At 35.5% G+C, this 23,695-nt stretch overlaps 2 long non-coding RNA genes across 14 annotated transcripts in view; one reads left to right on the top strand and one right to left on the bottom strand.

The window, feature by feature from the left end:
• LOC140470139 (uncharacterized) overlaps positions 1-21,543 on the top strand; it is an 82,191-nt gene extending 60,648 nt beyond the window's left edge. For 10 of the 13 annotated variants that reach the window (XR_011956406.1, XR_011956409.1, XR_011956402.1 and 7 more), the window contains one exon: positions 595-8,609. This is a non-coding gene — a long non-coding RNA (uncharacterized lncRNA). Of the gene's footprint in view, positions 1-594; positions 8,611-12,458; positions 13,885-18,101 lie in introns of those variants that run through there. The other 3 variants (XR_011956408.1, XR_011956407.1, XR_011956411.1) reach the window with 3 other exon arrangements.
• LOC140470141 (uncharacterized) overlaps positions 1-23,695 on the bottom strand; it is a 766,637-nt gene that overhangs the window by 674,704 nt on the left and 68,238 nt on the right. The gene's annotated exons all lie outside the window — the stretch shown is intronic.

The following is a 23,695-nucleotide window of genomic DNA, read 5'->3' as shown; positions in this document are numbered from 1 at the left end:
ATATTCTGTATATGTACAGAATGTGGGTGGGTTTTGGAGCATGTTCTTTGGGTTAACTAGTGGAAAGCATTTCACACTGTGATTGGCTGGAGAAGGGATGCATCTGCCGATGGTATTGATCAGTTGGGGGGGGGGGGGGGGTGCAAAGTGTCACTACACCCAGATGGGACCAAGTTCCATTCGCAACTTGTCATAACACTGGGAATTGACCAATGGGAAACAAAGAAGAATCTGACCCATTCTCCCAGTCTGAAGGTTCCTCTTCTGTCCAGGATCTGCCACCTCCCTTTCTGTTTTATTTTGTTTCATTCTGCTGTTGTATTATTGACTTGCAGCAACTGAAGGGAAAGGAAGTGAACCCAGAAAGGGTGCAGAGTCTAACTAGGGACGGGAAGTGGTGCCGTGGATCTGTTTATCAGTAACTCCATGAGAATGTAGAGGGTGTACATTAGGGGGTAGCAGAGTCAGAATGGTGGGAGAGAGTAAGTGGGCTGGAGGGTTACAGCTTTGGGGGAAGAAAGGGGAAATAGATATTCCACAGAAACTAGAATTGTCTGTTCTGAATTTCTAATCTGTACATATTCCTTTATTCAGGGTGCTAGATAGTGAAGATTTGCAGACTGAAATCTCAAAATCATGTGCAGATTGTGATAAAGTTAACCAGCATTTGAAGAACCAAAGATGGAGAATCACTCGGCCAAAATCCTGCAACACTCTCTCCCAGCATTGTCGGTCTATCTGCGCCAAATGGACTGTGAATGGTTCAAGACAGCAGAGGTTCCCATCTTCTGAAGGGTAACTAGAGATGGGGAATACAGGCTGACTGAGCCAGTGATGCCCATATCCTGGAAATGGGTTCTATCTCTCATTGCTGAAACCCAGTTGATGTTACTGCAGGATGATGAGGGATGCTGAGTGCATCCTCCAGGAAGAGCACCATCATATTACCCCTGCCTACACCCACACAGCAACGTCACTGGAACAAAAGGCAGTGAAGCCAAAGGAGGACTTAGATACAGTTCTTCAAGGTAAAGTCATGAAAAGGGATTGGAACGCAGCAGGAACAGGAGACTGAGCAGGATGGTCAGCTGTTTCCCATTGAATGGTGGAGCAGGATTGAAAGGCTGAATGGTCTCCTCCTGCTGCTATCTCCCAGGTATGTATATAGCCATGGAGCCCGGGTAGGAAGAAGGGGGCAGGAATTCTCCAGGAGATTGCACTTCCACAACAGATTTCAGTGAGGGATGGTTTGATGGATTTTATTTAACATTTATCTTTAACACAAGGTTTGTAAATTTTGGTTTTAAAACGTTGTAAGAGCTTTTTGCACAGCAAGCAAAATTAAAGAAAATAAATTGAACTGTTTGAATATAACAGTTTTAAAGCTTTCAACCTCCTGTAAAACAAAATCCTGTCTATTCCCAGACACCGTCACTTTCCAGCTACTCAAACTCCATTACGCGCCAAGCAAACCATTACAAGTGACAGAGTGAGAAGGGACTAAATCAAAGTAGAGTTGTGGGGAGGGGGCAGGGGTGGAGATAAAGTACTGTATCCCCTGCGGTGCCCACCTCTATCTAAAGGCATTGAGGGCATTGATCCACACCACATGCTCCTTCTCCAAGGACACCCTGCTGTGTAGCCTTTATCCTCAATCATAGAATAAAATCCCTACAGTGTGGAAGGAGAGCATTGGCCCATCAGACCCCAGCGACCATCAAAAGAACATCACGTCCAGAGCACACTCTCACTGTAACCCTGCATTTCCTATGGCTGATCCACCTCGTCTGCACAATCCTGGATCCTGTGAACAATTTAGCACAACTGATCCACCTAACCTGCACATCTTTGGACTGTGGGAGGAAGCCAGAGCACCTGGAGAGAATGTGGGAACTTCACACAAGCCGTTGGACAAGGCTGGAATCCAACCTTGTGCCTGGTGCTGTGAAGCAGCCGTGCTACAATCACAATTTAAATCAAAACAGATGATCCCTGCTCATTGTCACTTTGCTGTTTGTGGAGACTTACTGCCCAGAGAGACATCCTGAGGTTCAGAAAGTGGCAATGTAAGTTCAGTCACCTCCAGCCCAGTTAATGTGATTAACAACAACACCATCAATCCTCCAGCAGTGTCATCATGTACAAGGTCCACTCCTGACTCTGATGGACAGTAACATCAGAATCAGAATCCTGCAGTCCACACGGATCAGGGGGTTGACCACTTCCCTGTGAGCACTCACTGGGCTCTCAATCGTGTTGAAGACGCCGCAAATCCCTTGTCACACAGAGGGGTGAACAGCTCCTACCCAGCGTGAACCCGCTGGAGTCTCGGGGGCAGGATGAATCACTGAGTCTGTATCCCCTGGGATCCACAATCCCCGTTTATTTCCTTCTTCCACTTTCATTCGGGCTATTGAACTCTCGGTTTCAATCCTTTCTCCTGTCATGCTCTTCAACATGTCCGTGTGGGTGGACGCGAGACAGCTGGGATTTAATGAAGGGAAGTGGGGATGAGGCGGAAACACGAGGAGAGGTGACAGCAAAGACAGTTCTCATTGTAACGGCAGAGTTTCTCCGTGACACAGTGAGTGGTGAGGCACCTGAGATTGTGGGGGGAGGCAGATTCAATCAGGGATTTGGTAAGATACTCAGACAATGACCTGTCCATCTGATTGTTAACTCAGATAGATAGATAGAAAGATGCACATTTAGATAGCACCTTTGATGATCTAGTGCAATGAAGCATGCTTCCAACCCAATGACTTCAACCACAAATCTCTGAAAACACAAACACAAAGCTTTCTACTTGTACCAGGCTGTCTCTGAGCCTCCTCTTTTCTTGAGAAAAGCGTTTTGAGCTGTTCAGCCTTTCCTGGTGATTATAACCGCTATGTTCCTTTAGGATTTGTGACTGAACCTTTACTTTCCTGTTCCTTGTGAGTGATGAAAGGAGCAGAAACAGCTCCTGACCTGTGACGGGTTTCGGTTGGAGTATTTATATTTACAAATCCATTCCCACCCTCACATACAGTGTGAAATTGATGTAAAACTGAAGGGAAGGAGTGAGTGAGCACCCACAGAATCATATGTGTGAGTTGAATGAACCTGGCATGAGGAAAATGGGACAACACTCGCAACTAGTTAGAATCACAGAATCTAGTGGGTGCAGAAAGAGTCTATTCTGCCCATCGTGTCTGCAATGACCTGCTCACCCACCCTACCCCCATATCCCCACATTAACCATGGCTAGCCCAACCCACCTAAATTGCACACTGCGACCATGTTAGCATAGCCAATCCAGTAACGTTACACATCTGTGGGAGGGTCACAAATGACTCTGACACAAATGCTCTGCTTTTCAAAATAAAATCAGGGGGAAACTGCAACCGGAAAGATTTCTGATTTATCTCAGGAGGAAGAGAATTCAAAACTCGTGCCATTGACCCAGGGGGCGCAGTGATAGTTACAGAGGTCTAGGAACCATCAGAAATGTAACAGGTTGTGAGCAAGGTGGGGGTGAGACAAGGACATCAAGACACTCTGTCACACCGCCGAAGGCAGGAGAGATTAAACAGCAGAAATGGTCGACCCCCCCCCCCCAAGGTCATGGGGGATAGAATTAGGGCTGGGAAAGAAACAAGGAAACAAGGTGTGCAGCTGTCAAAGAAATATGTTAAAAACAGATTATAAAAGCATAGAGGGCAGAGTACAGTCTGAAATTGTTGCTCTCAATGGTGAGTACAAAAAGCTGTAAAGCCTGGGGTGTTTACAGCCAACACATACTCAGGATTGGCCAAATGGGCTCAAACTGTGCTGTACCTTTCTGATAATTTCTTTTTCTGACATTTGTCGTTAAAGTCTGATGACGCTCGTAACTTTTCAAATTGGACTGGAGTTTAATATTCTGGAGACGTGTCAAATAAATCACATTGATCACATTCTGCAGATCTCAGTCCATTACCCTGCATGTTCCAGCATTTCAGTTACATCCATGTCCTGCCGGTGGGACAGGACATACAAGGATGGTGACGATGGTGTCTAAGTCATTGTAAGCTATGATTCTGTGCATATGATTGTGTCAGCTTGTTGCTTGACTAGTCTGCGTTCCAGTTCACCCAATAAGATGTTAGCAGAGTGAGACACTACAGTTGGAACTCCTCTTCTCACCAGTTCCTTTCTTTTCTCCTTTTAAAAAAATCCTTTCTCTCTTACTCTCCACTTTGCAGACTCTGACACAAGTGTCAACATTGACTCATGACATTTTTTTTTAAAAGGACATGTCTCTACAAGAAAACCAATGGAGGAAAATATATTATTCTTGCATCAACTGCATTTTTAAACAAAAACAATCCTGTTCAATAAACACTCTTTTTTTTTCCCTTCAATTCTATCAAGCGAGCTATTTGATCCCTCAGTTTACCGATCTTAATAAATATCCAATCAATTTCAGAGCAACATGCTTACAAAGTATTGAACCAATGTATCTGTTTAGGTTTTAGCATTAGTTATTAAGTCATTGCCATTACAATAATTGCATAATAATTGGTCTGGGTAATAAGTATACTGAGGTTCACAATTTAATTTATTGACTGTTTGAAAAATGGTACAGTATATCATTTTTTCAGGATTCTAACAGTAATTATTAAAGAATTTGCATGACAATAATTATTATATGGTTTAGTTTATCTTGCTAACAACTACAGTGAAGTTTATATTTGAATTTAATCCAATCTTCCCTCATACCTATAAAGTAATATAAAAATCCATTTTATTTCCAATCAACACACCTACTAAAGAATCCATTATTTCTGATGCAACATGCACTGTTAAAAATATGACTTTTGCTCATTTGAATGATCTGTGTAATCCCAGCCTTATAAATTTAGAAAAACCTAATTACTTTTCCCTGCAACAATTCTTGTTTATTTTTGCATATAGCACAGTCAAATAGCAAGATGAAATTTATCATTATTCTTAAGTATGCTAATACAATTTTGACAATCTATATGTTGCTAATATATAAATGTTCATTTCCGTCCATAGAATATCGAACAGTACAGCACAGTACAGGCCCTTTGGCCACGATGTTGTTCCGACCTTTTATCCTCCTCTAAGATCAAACTAACCAACATGCCCTTCATTTACTATCATTCATGTGCCTATCCAAGAATTGCTTAGATGTCCCTGATGGATCTGAATCTACTACCACCACTGGCAGTGCATTCCACGCACCCACCACTATCTATAAAGAAAACATCTCTGACATCTCCCCACAACTTCCCCCATTCACCTTAAAATTATGCATTTTGTGGGGAAACGTCTTTCATTATCCATTCCATCTATGCCTCTCATCATCTTACTCAAAGCTATCAAGTAAACTCTCATCCTCTTTCACTGCAATGATCAAAGCCCCAGCTCCCTCAACCTTTCTTCATAAGACATGCCTTCCAGTCCAGGCAACATCTTGATAAATCTCATCTACACCTTCTCTAAAGCATCCGCATCCAAAGTGTAATGAGTTGATCAGAACCGACCACTATATTCCAAGAGTAGTCTCACCAGGGATCCATAGAGCTGCAGCATAACCTCGTCACTCTTAAACTCAATCTCCCTGCTAATGAAAACCAACACACCATGCACCGTTTTAATAACCCTATCATCTTGGATGTCAGGTATGAGGGATCTATGGACGTGGACCCCACAATCCCACTGTTCCTCCACATTGCCAAGAATCCTGCATTTAATCTGAAAATATGCATTCAAATTTGAAATTCAAAAATGAATAACTTCACTTTTTCCCCGGTTGAACTCCATCTGCCACTTCTCAGCCCAGCTCTGCATACTGTCAATGTCCTCTAGCAACCTACCAATGCCCTCCACACGACCCACAACTCCACCAACCCTCATGTCATTGGCAAACCTCCTAGCTCACCCTTCCACTTCATCATCCAAGTCATTTGTAAAAATCACAAAGAGCAGAGATCCCAGAAATAATCCCTTCAGAACACCATTGGTCACCGTGCTCCAAGCTGAAAACTATCGATGTAATCTCACCCTGTCTTCTATGGGCCAGCAAATTTATTATCTAACCCGGCAGGTTTCCCTGTATCCCATGCCTCATTACTTTCTAAATGAGCCGACCATGGGGAACCTTATCAAACACCTTGCTAAAATCCATATACACCACATCCACTACTCTGTCCTCACCAATGTGCTTGTCACATCCTCATATATTTCAATGAGGCTTGTGAGGCATAACCTGCCGCTCACAAAGCCATGCTGACCATCTCTAATCAATCAATGCTTTTTCAAATAATCATGAATCCTATCTCTAAGAATCCTCTCCAATAATTTGCCCACAATTGATGTAAGACTGACTCATCGATGATTCCCAGGATTATCTCAATTGCCTTTCTTGAATAAGGGAATAACGTTTGCCACCCTCCAATCATCTGGTCTGACTCCGGTGGACAGTGAGGATGCAAAGATCATTGCCAAAGTACAGTAATCTCTTGCCTCCCTTCCCATAACAACCTAAGTTATATCCTTTCTGGACCAGGGGACTGATCTATCCCCATGACTTTTCAATATTTTCAGCACATTCTCAGACTTAACATCGACCTGTTCGACCATATCAGCCTGTTTCACGCTGTCCTCACAAAGAACAACGTCCCACTCACTCGTAAATACTGAAGCAAAGTACTCATTAAGGACCTCCCCTACCCTCTCAGACTCCTGGCACAAGCTTGCTTCACTATAAGGGATATAAATGTGGAATTACGCCTCAGTACTGAATTAATGTAAAGATATTGCAGTGTAATCACTCGATTACTTTGAATATTGAACTGTATTTTAACTGAGAAAACACAGTTGAATTGATTTGATTATATTTCACATCATGCTAATGTTTATTGTATTTCAAACCACAATAAGAGTTTCATTTTTACATATATAAAACTTAAAATTCATCGCACGTTTATATACAGAAAATAGAATTACCATCTGCTTGTTCCTTCCTTTTTCAATGACTGTTCGTTTTGAATTTGTGGAAGTTGTACGTTGTTGAATGGAAGGGAAATTGTCTTCAACTGAATATTCACATTGAATGATGCATTTTTAAATCAAAGTACAATGATCACGCAGTTTTGTCAATTTGTCTTTCAAAGAATTGTCATGAGATTCCTGTTTATTTAAGAGTATCATTCATTTATTCTATTGTTATTGTAAAATATTGTTCAATTTCCAGTCCATTACACACAGAAACTACCTAATTAATTCCCATTCAAATTACAACAATAAACGGCTGATTAGTTTTCATTTGAGAAACCACATGAAACACAATATTGCAGTCCTGCCGTCCTGAGTGGGAACATTATGAAAGGAGCCTGTGGAGCTGTGGCAGTGTCTCTATTACTAGACCCGAGGGAAGGTTTCAAATCACACCTTCAACAGAAATATAGCAAGAGCTATCTGAATGTTGATTAGAGAGTACCTAAGCACAGACTGAATTGCTATTCAATATAACATTAGATCTGCTTTTATCTATTATATCAATCATCACAAAATCTGATACTTATCAGATTACCAGGTTACCAAGAAATATGTGTTGGAAAATTCGCTTCAGCCACTTTGCTTTTACAAAAGACTTTCATCTGTCCCTGTTTTCTCTAACTGAAAGAAATATGAAGAGGATTTTCACTTTTACGAAAAAAGAGAACATGTTTCCCATATAAATTAATGCTTCTTCGACTAAGGCCTTTTCAGATTATGTAAGGTTTCATAATAACACTTTACTTTCGGATAGTGGGGATACCTGTATCTAATTCTGTCGCTTATAAGTTCCTGGAGAATATTTGAAAATGTTGCAGAATTCAAGATTACGATGTCTAAGTAATTAGATTGATCTTTTTTTTGTTGCAAAGGGGCAAGTCCAAACAATTGAAACACATTAAACATTATTCTCTCATGCTATAAATTTGAAATAAAGTTGATACCTTCTTCAGTAAACTAACAAACTCTACCATCTATTACTTGTCAGTCAGCTGATTGCTTACTTTGTAACTAAATGTTGTTGATTCATCTAAATATTACTCTGTCCTTTGATCAAAGTGAATTTGTAATTGTTGTTCAGTTTATGAATTGTCAGATACTTGTTTTTATTTTTCCATTCACCTGTTCATTTTGACCATAAGATTGAAATGCTTTGAAAATATTGGAGTTCGTTCATTTAAAAATAAGGTTTGCACATCTCTCACATATCTCATTTCTTGTATTATGATTCAAGAATGTTTTTTGGTGGAATTCAAGTAAATTCCAAACATTTGTTCACTTCAAATAAGGTCTTTAACACCCAGTTATCAATCTGATGTTAATGTTTCAGCTGGTTACATTGACATTGATTAGGTACTCATTCAGAGAGATCAACTGACAATTATAAACTATTTGCAGGATTATTGAATTGAAAGAAAGATTCAGACGTGCAAACATTTTTTGGAAGGAATTGCTTTTTCATTCAAATGTGTAGGCTTTTCAAGAATTCTATATCGCCTTTCACTGGTTTTCTTGTCGAGAAATCAAATTTATAATTCATGTGAATTCTAATGTGTTCGTATTTTGAAATTTGCATCAGATTTAAGAAGAAAAAGAGGAAGAATTAACATGGAATCTTCAGTGAATAGAAAGCACCGTAAATTAAATTGATCGAGGCAACTTTTAATATTATCTCTGAACATTCAGTCAAATATTTCTAATGTCAAAAGAGAGTGGTGCTGGAAAAGCACAGCAGGTCAGGCAGCATTCCAGGAGAAGCAGAATCGACGTTTTGGGCATGAGCCCTTCATCAGGAATCTTTTCTGATGATGGCCTAATGCCCGACAGGTTGATACACCTGCTCTTTGGATGTGCCTGCCCTTTTCCAATGCTACAGCTTTCCTCACTTTCTCCAAATATGTTTAATGAACACGAACTGAATATGTTCGCATCAGCAGTTGAACAAGACCAAATTAACACATTTCTTTGCAATATCTATAGTGAAAACCTGTTTGAGAACATGCAACAAATCAGATCAAACAACATCTCTTGCCATTAGAACCCTTGGCCATCCATAATAAAGTATAACCATGCTTTGAACAACCAGTATGGTGTATAACTACTGAACTGAAATATCAGAGGGACAACGATTGCATTTATTGGAGGGAATGATAACCAGATCCTTTATGTGATAATGGTGATTGATCTCAGAAACAATAAAATTTTACTGTGATTATTCCTCTGAACAGTAATTAGATGGTCATGAAGATATTTGTGTGGCTTAATGTGCAGGGTTTTGTGTGAACATTGATTTCAGTGACATTTAAATATTTTACAAGATTGACAATTAACAGTTAAAGATAAGTTTTAAATGCAACATTTAAAAAAAATGTCAGTTTTGTTTAGCAAAACACAATTCTAAGTTTATGGAATCCCTACTGTATGGAAACAGGCCATTTGGCCCAACAAGTCTACACTGACGTTCCAAAGAATAGTCCACTCAGCACCATTCTGCTCTCAGATTACTGGACATTTATCACTGACTAATGTACCTAACCTATACATCCCTGAACAGAACGTGCAGCTTAGCATGGCCAATTTACCTAACCTGCATATCTTTGGATTGTGGGAGAAAACCAGAACATGCAAACTCCGCGCAAACATGTGGCCGAGGATGGAATCAAACCCAAGTGCATAACACTGTAAGACACGAGTGCTAACCACTGATCCTCTGTTCTCAATGCCCAGCCCCCATGCAAGAAATGAGATAAGTGAGAGACGTGCAAAGTCAAATTTCAAATGAACACTCTCTGATGTTGCCAAAGCATATCAATCTTACATTCAATACGAATAGGTGAATTGAAAACGAAAAATAGAAATCCCTGGCAAATCATGAATGAACAATAATTAGAAAATTAATATGATCAAAGGGCACAACAATATTCGGATGAATTGCATTGTTTAATTACAAAATTGGGAAAGGGCTAACTTGGGAAGTGAAATTTGTTTTCTTCACTGATGAAGAAATTGACTTGCTTTTCATCTTTGTAACACTGCAGAATTGCAATTTATGTGCCTGAAATGTTTGAATTAAGCTCTTCCCAATAAAAAAAAATCAGTAAAATCACATTGACTTCTTCATCTTTAAGACTGCAACAACATCAAATACTTTCCAGGAATTTAGAACCAGCAGAATTAGTTAATTTGGTTGCTTGGGAACTCGAAGAGAATAAACAGCAGATTCTGTGAATTAGTCATTCAATGTGATTATTCAGCTGAAGACAACATCCCTTCTTTGCAAAAATGCTCAACTTCGAAAAATTCAAAATGCATTCTCATTGTTTAATGAAACAATACAGAAATGTTAATTCTTTTTCATTTGACTTAACAAAACGCAGGAATTTTACATGATTTTGTGTCATGAAAAATACTTAAATCTTATGATGATTAGAAATACAGTAAATGTTCGCATCAAAGTGAAATATATTTAAATGAATTCAATTATGTTTCTGCCGGTAAAATAAGAATTAATATTAACAATGATTGAGAGATTGCACACTATATTAGTTATTCGTGTAAAGAGCCGTAATTCCATGTTCACAGCACGTACTGGATTGAATAATTATTAGGTATGAGCAACAACTGAATTATAAAATTCGATCAATGAATTTAGAAATAATGAGAAATCTCGTTTTGCTATTTGACTGAGGAATATGTGCAAACAAACAGGAATTATTGCAATGAAAAGTAATTGCAGGTCTGTGAATTTAAATTCTGTGATTACAGAGATCATTCAAATAAGCAAACATCAGACATTCACAATTAATGTTGGATGGGAAGTCCTTGGATCCATTGTGGGAAACTTGACCTGAAAATAAAGTTTCATATTGCAGTGTTGGTACTCAGAAACAATTGGTTAAATTAAAATGTGAATCTCACTTTACTTGTTCAAAAGACTTTCTTAAATAATTGCACAATTATTATCATGACAATGACTTGATAATGTTGCTATACGAGCAATTAAAATGATTCAATATTTCAAAATATTTGCTGTTATGTTGATTGGATATTTATTAAAATTGGTAAATTGTGGAATAAAATATAGTAACTAGCTTTGTGAATTGAAGAAAAAATGAGCCATTCAGTGATTATAGAAATTTTTTTTCTTTCTTTACTAAAAAATGAAGGTAACACAAGAAATATGAATTTCTATCAAATGGTTTCATCATAGAGACATGTTATTTTAATTGAGATGATTAATATTATGGTCAGAGTTCAGACATTTGTGTCAGAATTTGGAAGAAAGTTAATCGATAATGAAAGTGAGCATGAAAGTGAACAAATGATACAGTCAGTGACATTTGGTACATAAAAGAATTATAATAATTGTTCATTATTGTACAGTGATGTTGGAATAGAAAAGACAAAAAGAATTAACATGTTCAAAACAGTTATTTTCTTACAATTAAATGAAACCAATAATCATTTTGCAAAGCACATGATTTGGAAAAAAAAAACAGTCATTTACTGTGTTATATAAACTGAAAACTACTTCCATTTTGCAAAAATGGAGACTTTCCCAAATTCAAAACTTAGGTTTGCTGAATTATACAACAAAAACGGTTGTAATTTGAAATATCTCTTGCACACAAATTTAAAATAAGCCATCTTAAAGATTTTTAGAATCACAAAACGTTTGTTGTTTGCATGATTGTATTACAGTCAATATCGTGATAAATTGGAAGCATTGTTTTAAGCAACATAAATCATCTTTAACTACTGAACTGAAATAGAAGATAACAGTTGCACTTGTTGCATAGAATAGTAAACAAATGCTTACTGTTGTCATTGGTTTCAGGAGCAATAAGGTACTTACTCAGGTTAATCTACTGAACAATAATCAGATGGTGATGAAAGTCTTTGTGTTGTTTTATGGGTATTGTTTAGTATGAACATTTGTTCGATAAAATTGAGATATTTACATGAATTAGGAACAGAGTGATAATTGGGTGCGAATGATCTGATTTAAAATCAGACAGTTTTTGATATTTACGAGGATTGCTGAACGAAACGTTCTTAAACCATCATGCAATCAATGGGATAAGTGACAGATATGCAAATTTAACTTTCAAATGAACACACCCTGATATTTTCACACCATTTCAATGTCACATTCAGTATAAATAGATGACTGGAAAGCTAAAAACAAATCTCACACAATTCATAAACTGACCAAAAATTGATAAATAATAGCAAGTGACATTTGTTTATTTTACTGAGAAGTAATTGATCTTTTCTCATATTTATAGCAGTGGAGCATAAAATTCTGTGTTGTTTTAACTAAGATCTACAGAACAAGAGAAAGTTAATGATTATCATGACTGCATATTTCAGCTTTATGACTGCAACATTCTCAAATATTTTCTCAGGAATCTTGATTGAGTGGAATTAGATACATTTTGCTGTGAGTGACTAGAAGAAAGTATATAGCAGATACTGTGATTATTGAAATGGACGATGATACCTCCAAATAATCTACTGATATTGTGATTGGATATACAGTAAGTGTCAGAATCAAAGTAAATTATAATCAAATCAATTCAAAAATGTTTCCAAGTTTAAAATAAATACAACATTCACAATGATTGAGAGATTGTACACTGTAATGTCCTTGCAGTATTTATTGTACAGAAGCATAATTCCACATTTTTAGCCCTTACTAGATTGCACAATTATTAGATATAAGATATATTAGCAACAAATGGATTTTAAAAATATATATTCGTGAATTTGAGAATAATGAGATATCTCATCGTGATATTAGACTGAGTAATATGTAGAAATGAAGAGTAATATCGCAGGGAAAAGTAATTGGAGTTCTCTGAATTTCAAAGGCTGAGATAATTGTTATATTTCACCTGAGCAAAAATCAGACATTTACAAAGAATTTTGCAAGGGATATTATTGATCGTTTGGTATGTGCATGGGCCTGAACAAATAGGTATTAACATAGTAGCATTGACAATAAGAAAGAATGAATGACATTTTCAAAAAAACACTGCATTTTTACCAAGTCTATGTTAAATTGCTGTGCAATTATTGTAATTGATAATTGCTTTTAGAATCCTGACAGATAAATTGACTTAATATTTTGAAAACACTTTGCTCTGAAGTTGATTGGATATTCATTAAGATTAAGGAACTGAAAATTAAAGCATAAAACTTAGCTGGATGGTGTGAAAAAATCATTCAGCAGCAATTGAAAAAAATGATTTTGTTTAAAAATGCAGGCAATGCAAGATTTATATGGTTCCAATAGTTTTATTGAAGAGTCATGTCAATTTTGTTGGTGTAATTTTTACCACAATAAATGTTCTGATATTTATTTCAGAATTAGGAGGAAAAGAATTAGGCCATGAAAGTGACTATTATTGTGAACAAAACACAGGGGTCACTGACATTTGATACAGAAAGGAATTCTCATAATTGTGTGATTATTGTTCACTGACATCTAATATGGGAGGAAAAGGAGAATTGTCAACATTTCCAAGCAATTTTTTTCTTATTATGAAATGAAAATAAAAATAATTTTGTAGGGCAATTTGTTTGAAAAAAGGAAACAGTCATTTCATATGAAATTTGAGCTGAAGACTCGTTCACGTTTCCCCCCATTGGAGTCTTCACAATAATTTAAAGCTTAGTGTTGGTTGAACAAAAGAACAAACGGATATAATTGAAATGTTTTGTTGTACACCAAAAAATAGTAAATGTAAAGCAATTTTATCATGAAAATTATATCGCTCTGAATGTAATCATTTCAAACACAATAAATGTATGTGTTGAATTGAAATGTCATCATAGCTGTAGAATTGTTTTCACTGGCAGGGAATGAGGACTCAGGAGGCAATCTGAGCTCAGCCATGTGGAAGATGTTTACTCATGCAGCAACCAGTTAATGAAGGGATCATCCCCGGAAGCCCATCTCGGAAGGGAGATCCATAACACACTGTAACATGCACAGTAAAAAGCAGCATTTTTATGGACTTTCTGCATCACAATGGCCACATGCAATGTGGTTACAGCCCTTCCCTCCTCATCCAGCCACCCAATTGAAACACATAATCGCAGATGGGCATTCTAATGGACATCCCCAGATTCCTATTGGGATCTTTCCATGTATCTTATTGACTTAGATTCCAAAGCTATTCCTGAACTCCCTCGGGCCTCTCAGGATACCTTATCAGCTGGGACATTTTGAGTTCTGCTATTCATTATATTTTATTTTATCAAAACCAATTACTCCTCATATTGTTCACTGTCTTAGTTATATATGTACAAAGAAATCGAAAAGACAGTTAATTTTAGCCTACTTGCTATAATATTAGCAATATGACTTGTGTTATAAAGTTCGTTATATTGTGTAAAATTATACAGCTACTCGTTCTTTCAGGACTTTATAATTAATGAGCAGTCAACATCATACCGTGAAGTTAATTCCTAAAACTAGCTAACTTCAAATCTCGTTCTAAATGCTTTTCTATAATGTTTTTAGTCGGCATTGGTTACATATATCAAACTTACATTGCAAATTTCCCCTATTATACTCAAGAATCTGTAATTAGAACCTATGTTTAATATTCTGAGTAACTGTAAAATAATAACTATTTCTGACAAATGAACTTTTCTGTTGTCATGATAGCTGCTTAGTGAGTTAACTGTGCTGCACCCTACAGCTGCTGTTTAGTCATTTACTGGGACAATTATCCTTTCATTTATGAAGATCAGGATTGGTCATTTGTCTGTATGTCGGCATGCTCTTATCAAGAAATGTCAGGAATGCTGTCGTCCTGGCGTTGGAGTAGGTCCATTGGTAGTGTGCTTTCTTTTAATTTAAGGCTGGAACAGAATGTTAATCTAGTTTATCACCCCCTGACACCTTGTGTTTTAGTTCTAAGGTAGGCTGCCTGTTTTTGATTGTCAGGCATTTTGTACGAGCCAATTTGGACCATTCTATTCCAGGTGGGGCAGGCCATGCCCAGAACAGTAAATCAACTAAGATTCAAGTATTGAAATAAAAATCACCATTCGCTACCATTGGTTTCTGTACAATGCAATACGTTTACGTTACTGAGCCTTATTTTCACACTTAAAGCTAGATATACTGGATTTGATCAATTCTTAAATATTAGATATAAGTAACAATTAATCTTAAAAACATTTCATAGCAACACTTAAAAATGGTTAGAAATCTCATATAGCTGCCCTTCATGTGTAAAAATGAGCAGCATTTATTGGATGTAAAATAATCAGACGTCTCTTAATATGTAAGGCCGAATATTAATCCAATGATTTCTGTGAACATTCAAATGAGAAGGGAACAGATATTATCTGTGAGTGTTGGATAAGGAATCATTAATTAGTTTGTGTTTGTGTTATCCTGGAATAAGAGAACTATTATTATTCTTTTAATATTGACACTAAGAAATAATGGATAAAATTAACATGTGAATTTGACGAAGTTTGTTACAAAACCTAAACTGAATTACTATGTGATTTTTGGAATGGCAATGAATTGATAATTAATTTTAGAACTTTGGCAAAGTAAATGATTCAATATTTCCAAATGGATTTGCTCTGATGTTGACTAGATATTTCTTCATTCTGGCATGATGACATGGAAAGACATTAGACATTCAGTGAACGTTGATCAGAAATGGTTTGTCATTCACAATTCTCAGATCTTCAAGATTTCTATCCTTGGTTTCTCTACTTTTCTTCTGGAGAAATATAATATATAATAAGAACAAATTCTGCATTGTATTTAATTCATGCAATTTTTCATATCATCAATATTTAGACATTTGAGTCAGAATTATAATGAAAATAAGTCAATAAGGAAGATTTATTTTCACAGAAACATACAGTCAACAGCATTTATCAACGTATTTGTTTCAATATTGTCTCTGAATAAACAGTTAAATACGTTTAATGGGGATCTGTTGACAATGTAATCAACCACAATATCATTTTTATCATAATTTTTGGATTGGAAATCTATCAGAAAAAAAATCCTATATTCAGGACTTGCTTCATCTCGATACATGTTGCACGTAGTATCCTCAGGCATAAGTAATAAGGTGTTATCAATAATCTGGGAAAGACGTAGTGTGTAAATTATAATAAGGTGTCTCTTACATATGTTTGGATCTGGTGAGACTGTGATGTTTGCTATGATTATTCATCCTGAGAACAATAAGGTACGTACAAAGTGTTTTTCACCGAACAGTAATTAGGTGGTCTTGAAGACCATTACAAGTACTTTGATTTCAATAATGTTGAGCTGATTTCCATGATCTGGGAAATGTTTCACAACATTTACCAAAATTCTGGATTCTAAGCATTCAATGGGTTTCGTGCAAACACCCTTCACTTGTCGTCATTCTCAAGTGAGGTGTCTGATGCTCAGGCACTGGCTGGAAGTCAAGGTGCCAGGAAGTCTGCTTCAACCTCTCCAAAACACAGCTCTTGGGCTGGTTGTAACAGCATCTCCCGAACCTTTGTGAGCTCTTTGACCGGGCTTTCCACTGTTTTCTGGAGCTGGTTACTTTGTCTACTGTTTCCTTTAGTTTGACCTTTTTTTTTAGCTCTGCTTTTCCCAGCTGTAGGAATATTTAGAATGTTCAATTATGGGCCACTGGTCACTTGACCTTAGCGGACAGATAAAATATGGTTCACTTACTGTTGTAATAACGAATTGAGAATGAATCTTTGCATTTTAATAAATAAAATGTTTCAATTTTATCAGTGGTTTACAATGACATTGATTAGATAGTCATTAAGAGAGATCAACTGACAATTATAAGCTATTTGCAGGATTATTGAATTGAAAAAGGATACAGACGTACAGAGATTTTTTTGGAAGGCATTGCTTTTTCATTCTAATATCTTTGTTGTTCAAGAGGTCTATGTAGCTGTTCATTGGTTCTCTTGTCCAGATGCTAGTTTATAATTCATATTGCTTTTATTGTGCCCGGAGTTTTGAGATTTGTATCAGATTAAGAAGAAAACGAGGAGCTATTAAAATGAGAACTTGAGTGAATAGAAAGCACAGTAAATTTAAATTGCAGAGGAAACAGAGAGTATTTGTTTCAAATAAGCAAATATTTTTTATGTCGAAAGTGTGGTGGTGGAAAAGCACAGCAGACCAGGCAGCATCCATGGAGCCGGAGATTCCCGATGAAGGCTTATTCCTGAAATATGGTTCCTCCTGCTCCTCAGATGCTGCCTGACATTCTGTGCTATTCCGGCACCACATTCTTGACTCTGATCTCCAGCATCTACTTTCCTCACTTTCTCCAAATATTTGTAATGGACATGAACTGAAAATGATCGCCTCGGCAGTTGAACAAAACCAAATTTACACTTTTTTGTGCAATATTTGGACTGAAAATTGTTTGTGATCATGCAACACATTAGGACATATGAACACCTCTTCTGTTAGAATCCTTTGCCATTTATAATAAAGAATAACCACTGCTTTGAACAACCAGTATCGTGTGTAATTACTGAACTGAAATACCAGAGGACAACTTCTGCATTTATTGGAGGGAATGATAACCAGATCCTTACTGTGGCAGTGGAGATTGATCTCAGGAACAATCAGATAGTTATTCTCATTATTCCACTGAACAGTAATTAGATGGTCATGAAGACCTTTGTGTGGCCTCATGTTTAGTGTTTTGTGTGAGCAATGATTTAAAAAAACATTGAGATATTTTACAAGATTTAGGAACACTGATAATCAAGTGTTCAAGGTATTAACTAAAGTCAACTTTAAAAAAGTTAGAATTGCTTAGAGAAACACAATTAAACTATTGTAGAATCCCTGTTAGCACAGTGTGGTAACAGGTCATTTCGTTGAAAAAAATGACCCTCCAAAGAGTAACCCAGCCAAACACTTTCCCAACCATATTCCTCTACATTTACTGCTGACTAACATGCACATCCCTGAACACAATGTGCAATTTAACATGGCCAGCTCACCTAACCTGCACATATTTGGATTGTTGCAGGAAACCACAGCAAAGTCACATAGACTTGGAGAGAATGGATAAAGTACACAAAGACAGTCACCGAGGATGGGATCAAACCGAGATCCCTGGCACTGTGAGGCAGCAGTGTATATGCAAAGACAAATTTCAAATAAACACCCTCCGCTATTGTCAAAGCATGTAAAATTTACATTCAATACGAATAGATGAATGGAAAACAAAAAAACTCCAACAATTCATGAATGAAAAATAATTAGATATTTAATTTGATCAAAGGTCATTCCAATATTTAGATGAATTGCAATTTTTAATAACAAATGTAGGTAATTAGCTGACTAATGAATAATTGGAAGTGGCATATGTTTACTTTACAGACGAAGAAAGTGACTTGGTTTCCCCCCTTGTAACACAGCAGAATAACAATGTGAATGTCCGAAATGTTTGAATCAAGCTCTTTCGAACAAAATACTGATCACTTACGATCACTTAGCTTTTCACTTTTAAGACCGCAACATTCTCAAATATTTTTTCAGGAATTTAGAACCAGCAGAACTATTTAATTTCTTTTCTTGGGAACCCGAAGAAGAGAATAAACAGCACATACTGTGAAAAAGTCATTCAATGCGAACATTCAACTGAAGACAATATTCCTTCTTTCAAAATATGTTCAACTTCCAAAAATTCAAAATTTATTGTCATTGTTGAATGAAACAATAAAGAGATGCTGATGCTTTTTCATTGGATTTTGTTGCATGAAAAATGCTTAAGTCTTAAGTGTTAGCATTGAAGTGAAATATATTTACATTAATACAACTATGTTTCAACAGGTAAAATAAAAATTAGTTGTTACAATGAATGAGTTATTGTACACTGCAATACATATGAAGAATTAACATGATTCAATATTTCAAAAGCACATTGCTGTGATGTCGATTGTATATTTACTAAGATCAGTAAACTAAGGAATAAAACATAGTAGCTAGCTTTACGTATTAAAGAAAAAATGAGACATTCAGTGATTATTGAACAAAATTCTTTTCTGAACTCCAAAATATATGCAATATACAAATTGTGAATTTCTTTCCACTGGATTCCTTGTAGAGATGGTACGTTGATTAATATTATAATCAAAGTGTCAGAATTAGGAAGAGAATTAATAGATCATGAAAATGAGCATGAAACTAAACAAACAATGAAGTCACTGCTGGGTGGTATATAAAGCGATTGTAATAATTGTGTCATTATTGTACAATGATGAATAATGTTGGAATTGAAACAACAAAAAAAATCAACACTTCTTTTCTTACAATGCAATGAAAGCAATAATCATTTTTTGGCATGCATGTTTGGAAAAAGCAGTCTTTTAATATGACATACAGTGAAGACTAACCTTTTTGCAAAATTGTAAGAAGTTCATAAATTCAAAATGTAGCGTTTGTTGAATTTGCAACAAAAATGGTTATAATTTGAATTGTCTCTTGCACACACACAACAGAAGAGGAGCTTAAAGATTGTTAGAATAGTTAAAAAAATGTTTCCAGTGTTCTTGTATTACAGTCAATATCCATGATAAATTAGAATAATTGTTTTAAACAACATAAATCGTCGTTAACAACTGAACTGAAATATAAGATATCAAATGCACTTACTGCATGGACGAGTAAACAAATGCTTACTGTTGTCATTAGTCTCAGGAACAATAAGATACTCAGGTTATTCCACTGAACAGTAATCAGCTGATGATGAATATCTTTGTGTCGCTTTATGTGCACTGTTTTGTGTGAACATTGACTTCAAGAAAATTGAGATATTTACATGAATTAGGAATAGATTGGTAATTGGGTGTTAAGGATCTTATTTAAGATTAGACTTTTTAAATAGTTGATAGAATTGCTGAGCAAAACACACTTCAGACATCATGCAATAAATGAGATAAGTGATTGTGAGAAACGAATTTCAGTCACTTCAATAACTTCAGTCCGGAACAAGACCTGAATCAGTAGTATCGTTTATTACGCTGTTGCACGAGGGGTGTGGTGTCCACTGTCCACAAGGCACACGCACACACTGAATTTAACGAGTACACAATATTTATGTAATTCGTTTCTCTTCCCTCCTCCTATTGCTCCTCCCCTGTTTACAACTATTTCTAATCTAAACTGGCTGTTTATCTCTGAATTCATCCAGCCTGGTCCCTGACAAAATGTTTATCTCTGGCCTCACAAGGCCGTTTGACCACCTCCCTCTGTGGTCTTATTGTTATTTATCCTTCTTCACTGCCATCTATTTCCATGCTAACCAAAGCATAATTTCTTTTTATTCTTTATTTACACCGAGCCTTATGACCTTTTGATGGTGTTATTTTGTTCCTGCTGAAGCGGGAAACAGATGCTTGTAACTGTTTGTACAGGCATATCTAGCTTAACCTACACCCCTCCCCTCACAGCACCTTAACTATTTGTCTATAACATCTCCTATTATGTGCAGACACATTTCAATCTTGTATGCACATTTTAGCTAATACAAAAGCAATAATATATTTCCTTCACATAGTTTTCATTCTTGTTAACTCAGCTCTTGGCTGAAACAATTATACACTGGTGCGAGTTCATTTACCTTGAATACACAATTATGATTGCAGAAGTAACACTGCTTTACATATATCCCACAGTGATAAATATGCAAAGTCAAATTTCAAATGAATGCACTTGGATATTTTCACAGCAGTTCAATCTCACATTCAATATAAATAGGTGAGTGGAAAATGAAAAACAAATTTCACACAATTCATAAACATCAATAATTAAAAATTGATAAATAAAAAGAATTGGCATTTGTTTATTTGACTGAACAAGAAATGTATTTTTTCTCCTCATTTTTATAGCACTGGAGCATCAAGTTCTATGTACTGTTTGAACTCAGCTCTTCAGAACAAAAGAAAATAAATTAATATCATTACTTTGTATATTTCATCTGTATGACTGCAACATTCTCAAATATTTTCCAACGAATATTGATTGAGTGGAATTAGATACATTCTGTTATTAGTGACCTGAAGAAAATTAATAGCAAATATTGGAATGAACAACAGATGGAAGCATATCTAGTATTAAATTGAAAGGCAATTCATTTGATTCTTAGATATTTTCTAACCAACATTCAGAGCTGCTCTGGCACAACTCTGTGCAAGGTGGGAATTGAAACTGTACCTCCTGGTCTGGTAACAGAGACACTATCAGAGCTGCACAACATTCCTTCATAATGTTCCCAACTAGGCTGGGCAGGTCTATAATAACATGCTCACTGTGGTTACTCAAGTGAAAAATAATCAGATGTTTATTGTGATAATTGGATTGTAATTAAATGGATGGATCCTGTGTGTAATGTACTTAAAATTAAATAGTAATTTACAATAATGATGGGAGTTAACAGATGTCTTAATTAAATATGATTTTTATGATAATTTGTGGAATAACAACTTGACAGATGTGTGATTACTGTAAATTGATAAATAAAAATGAATACAATCATTCTACATGTTCATAATAGTTTCTCATTTTATAAAATGCAACATAAATTTTGTTTGTTCTACACGTAAATTGGAACAAAATGATGACTTGGTCAGTCAATGTTACTATTCAGCTGAAGACAACTTTCATTGATTCTGAAAATGTCTGGTTTCTAAGAAGTCACCATTTCCCGTGAGTGTTTAATGAAACAAGAAAGATGTCAATCCTTTTTTTGTGTACTTCAAAAAAATTCATCGGAATTTAAATAATTTTGCACAAGAAAAATATTCAACTATTATTGTGATTAGAAGCACAATAAATGTTAACATTGAAGTGAATTAAAACCAAATCATTTCAGGAGTGTTTCCAAGTTTAAAATGAAAAGCAATATTCACAATGATTGAAAGATTCTACATTGCTAAGTTCTTGCAGTAGTTATTACATGGAACCATAATTCCACACTTACATCCTTTGCCAAATTGAACAATTATTTGATATGAGCAACAAATTGATTTTAAAACTACTATTAATGAATTTAAGAATAATGATTTATCTCATCTTACTATTCCACTGAGTAATGTGCAGAAATGAAGAGAAATATTGCAGTGTAAAGTAACTGGTGTTCTCTGAATATCAATGACTGTGATGACTGTGATCTTTCAAATGAGCAAAAGTCAGATATTTACAAAGGATGTCGCAAGGGTAGTTATTGGTCTTTTCTGGGTGTATTGGCCCGACCAAACAGGTTTTTATATTGTAGCATTCACAATAAGAAATATAGAAAATATTAATAACACATTAACTTAGACTTCGTAACAAGCACAAAGTGCTGTGTAATTATTGTAATTGTTCATTGTTTCTAGAATATTGATAGATAAATTAACTTAATATTTTGAAAGCACTTTGCTCTGACATCGATTGCGTCATAATTAAGATTGATAAACAGAAAATTAATATATAAAAAGTCGTTTTAATAATTCTAAAAAATACTCAGCAACAATTGACACCGTTCAACATTGGGTTTTTTTGTTGAGTCGTGTTTATTTTTTAAATTTTTATCGTGATAAATGTTTAGACATCTATGTCAGAATAAGGAAGAAAATAATTAGACCAGGAAAGTGAGTACTATTGTGAACAAAAGGTCAAATAAATGACATTTGGTACAGAAAATTATTTTGCACAAAATGACTGATAATTATGTGATTATTGTTCATTGACAACTCATGCTGAAAGTAAAAGAAGCAGATTTTAACATTTCCAAAGCAGGTTTTTTTTTCTTATAATGAAATTAAAATACAAATCATTTTGTATTGATTTGAAAAAGTGTCATTTAATATGATATTTGAGATGAAGAATCGTTCTTTTTCCCCCAGTGTAGTCTTTTCAATAATTTAAAATTTAGTGTTATTTGAGCTAAAGAACAGATGGGTGCACCTAAATTGTTTTCTTGCGTACAAAAGAAGTAAAGTCAACAACATTTTTAAGTTTCGTAGAGTTAATGAGCAAAATGCATTGAAGCTGTCATGCATGAAGTGAGATAAGTGAGAGAGAGAGACAAATTAAATGTTCAAATGAACACGTCGATATTTTGAAAGCATATCAATCTTATGAATTATGTATTGGTGGATGGAAAATAAAAACAAATTCCTGACAATTCAAGAATGAATAGTAATAAGAAATTTAATTTGTTCAAAGCACATAACAATATTTGGATGAATTGCAATATTTAGTTACAATTGTAGGTGATCAACTGACCAATGAATAATATGAAGTTGCATTTGGTTATTTTGCTGAAGAGGAATTTTGACTGTTTAGTTTTTCATCTTTATAATACTGGAGGAAAAGGATTTATGTGCTTGAAATGTCTGAACTAGGTTCTTTCAAACAGAGAAAAAAAATCAATGAGTATCATTTCTTAGACTCTTCCAACTTTAAGATTGCAACATTCTCAATTACTTTTTCAAGGAATGTTGAACTAGCAGATATGATCCGTTTTATTAGTGACCTGAAGAAAATAAGTAGTAGATATGGTGATGATTGAAATGCACAGCAGATTGAAGTATATTTCATGTTGTTTTGAAAAGCAGTTCAATCTATGCCAGGTAT

The sequence above is a fragment of the Chiloscyllium punctatum genome, chromosome 50 (genome assembly GCF_047496795.1).
Source record: "Chiloscyllium punctatum isolate Juve2018m chromosome 50, sChiPun1.3, whole genome shotgun sequence".
In the NCBI taxonomy this organism is placed as follows: Eukaryota; Metazoa; Chordata; class Chondrichthyes; order Orectolobiformes; family Hemiscylliidae; genus Chiloscyllium; species Chiloscyllium punctatum.
The sequence above is the reverse complement of the archived record's forward strand: the minus strand, read 5'-3'. Positions and strand labels throughout refer to the sequence as shown.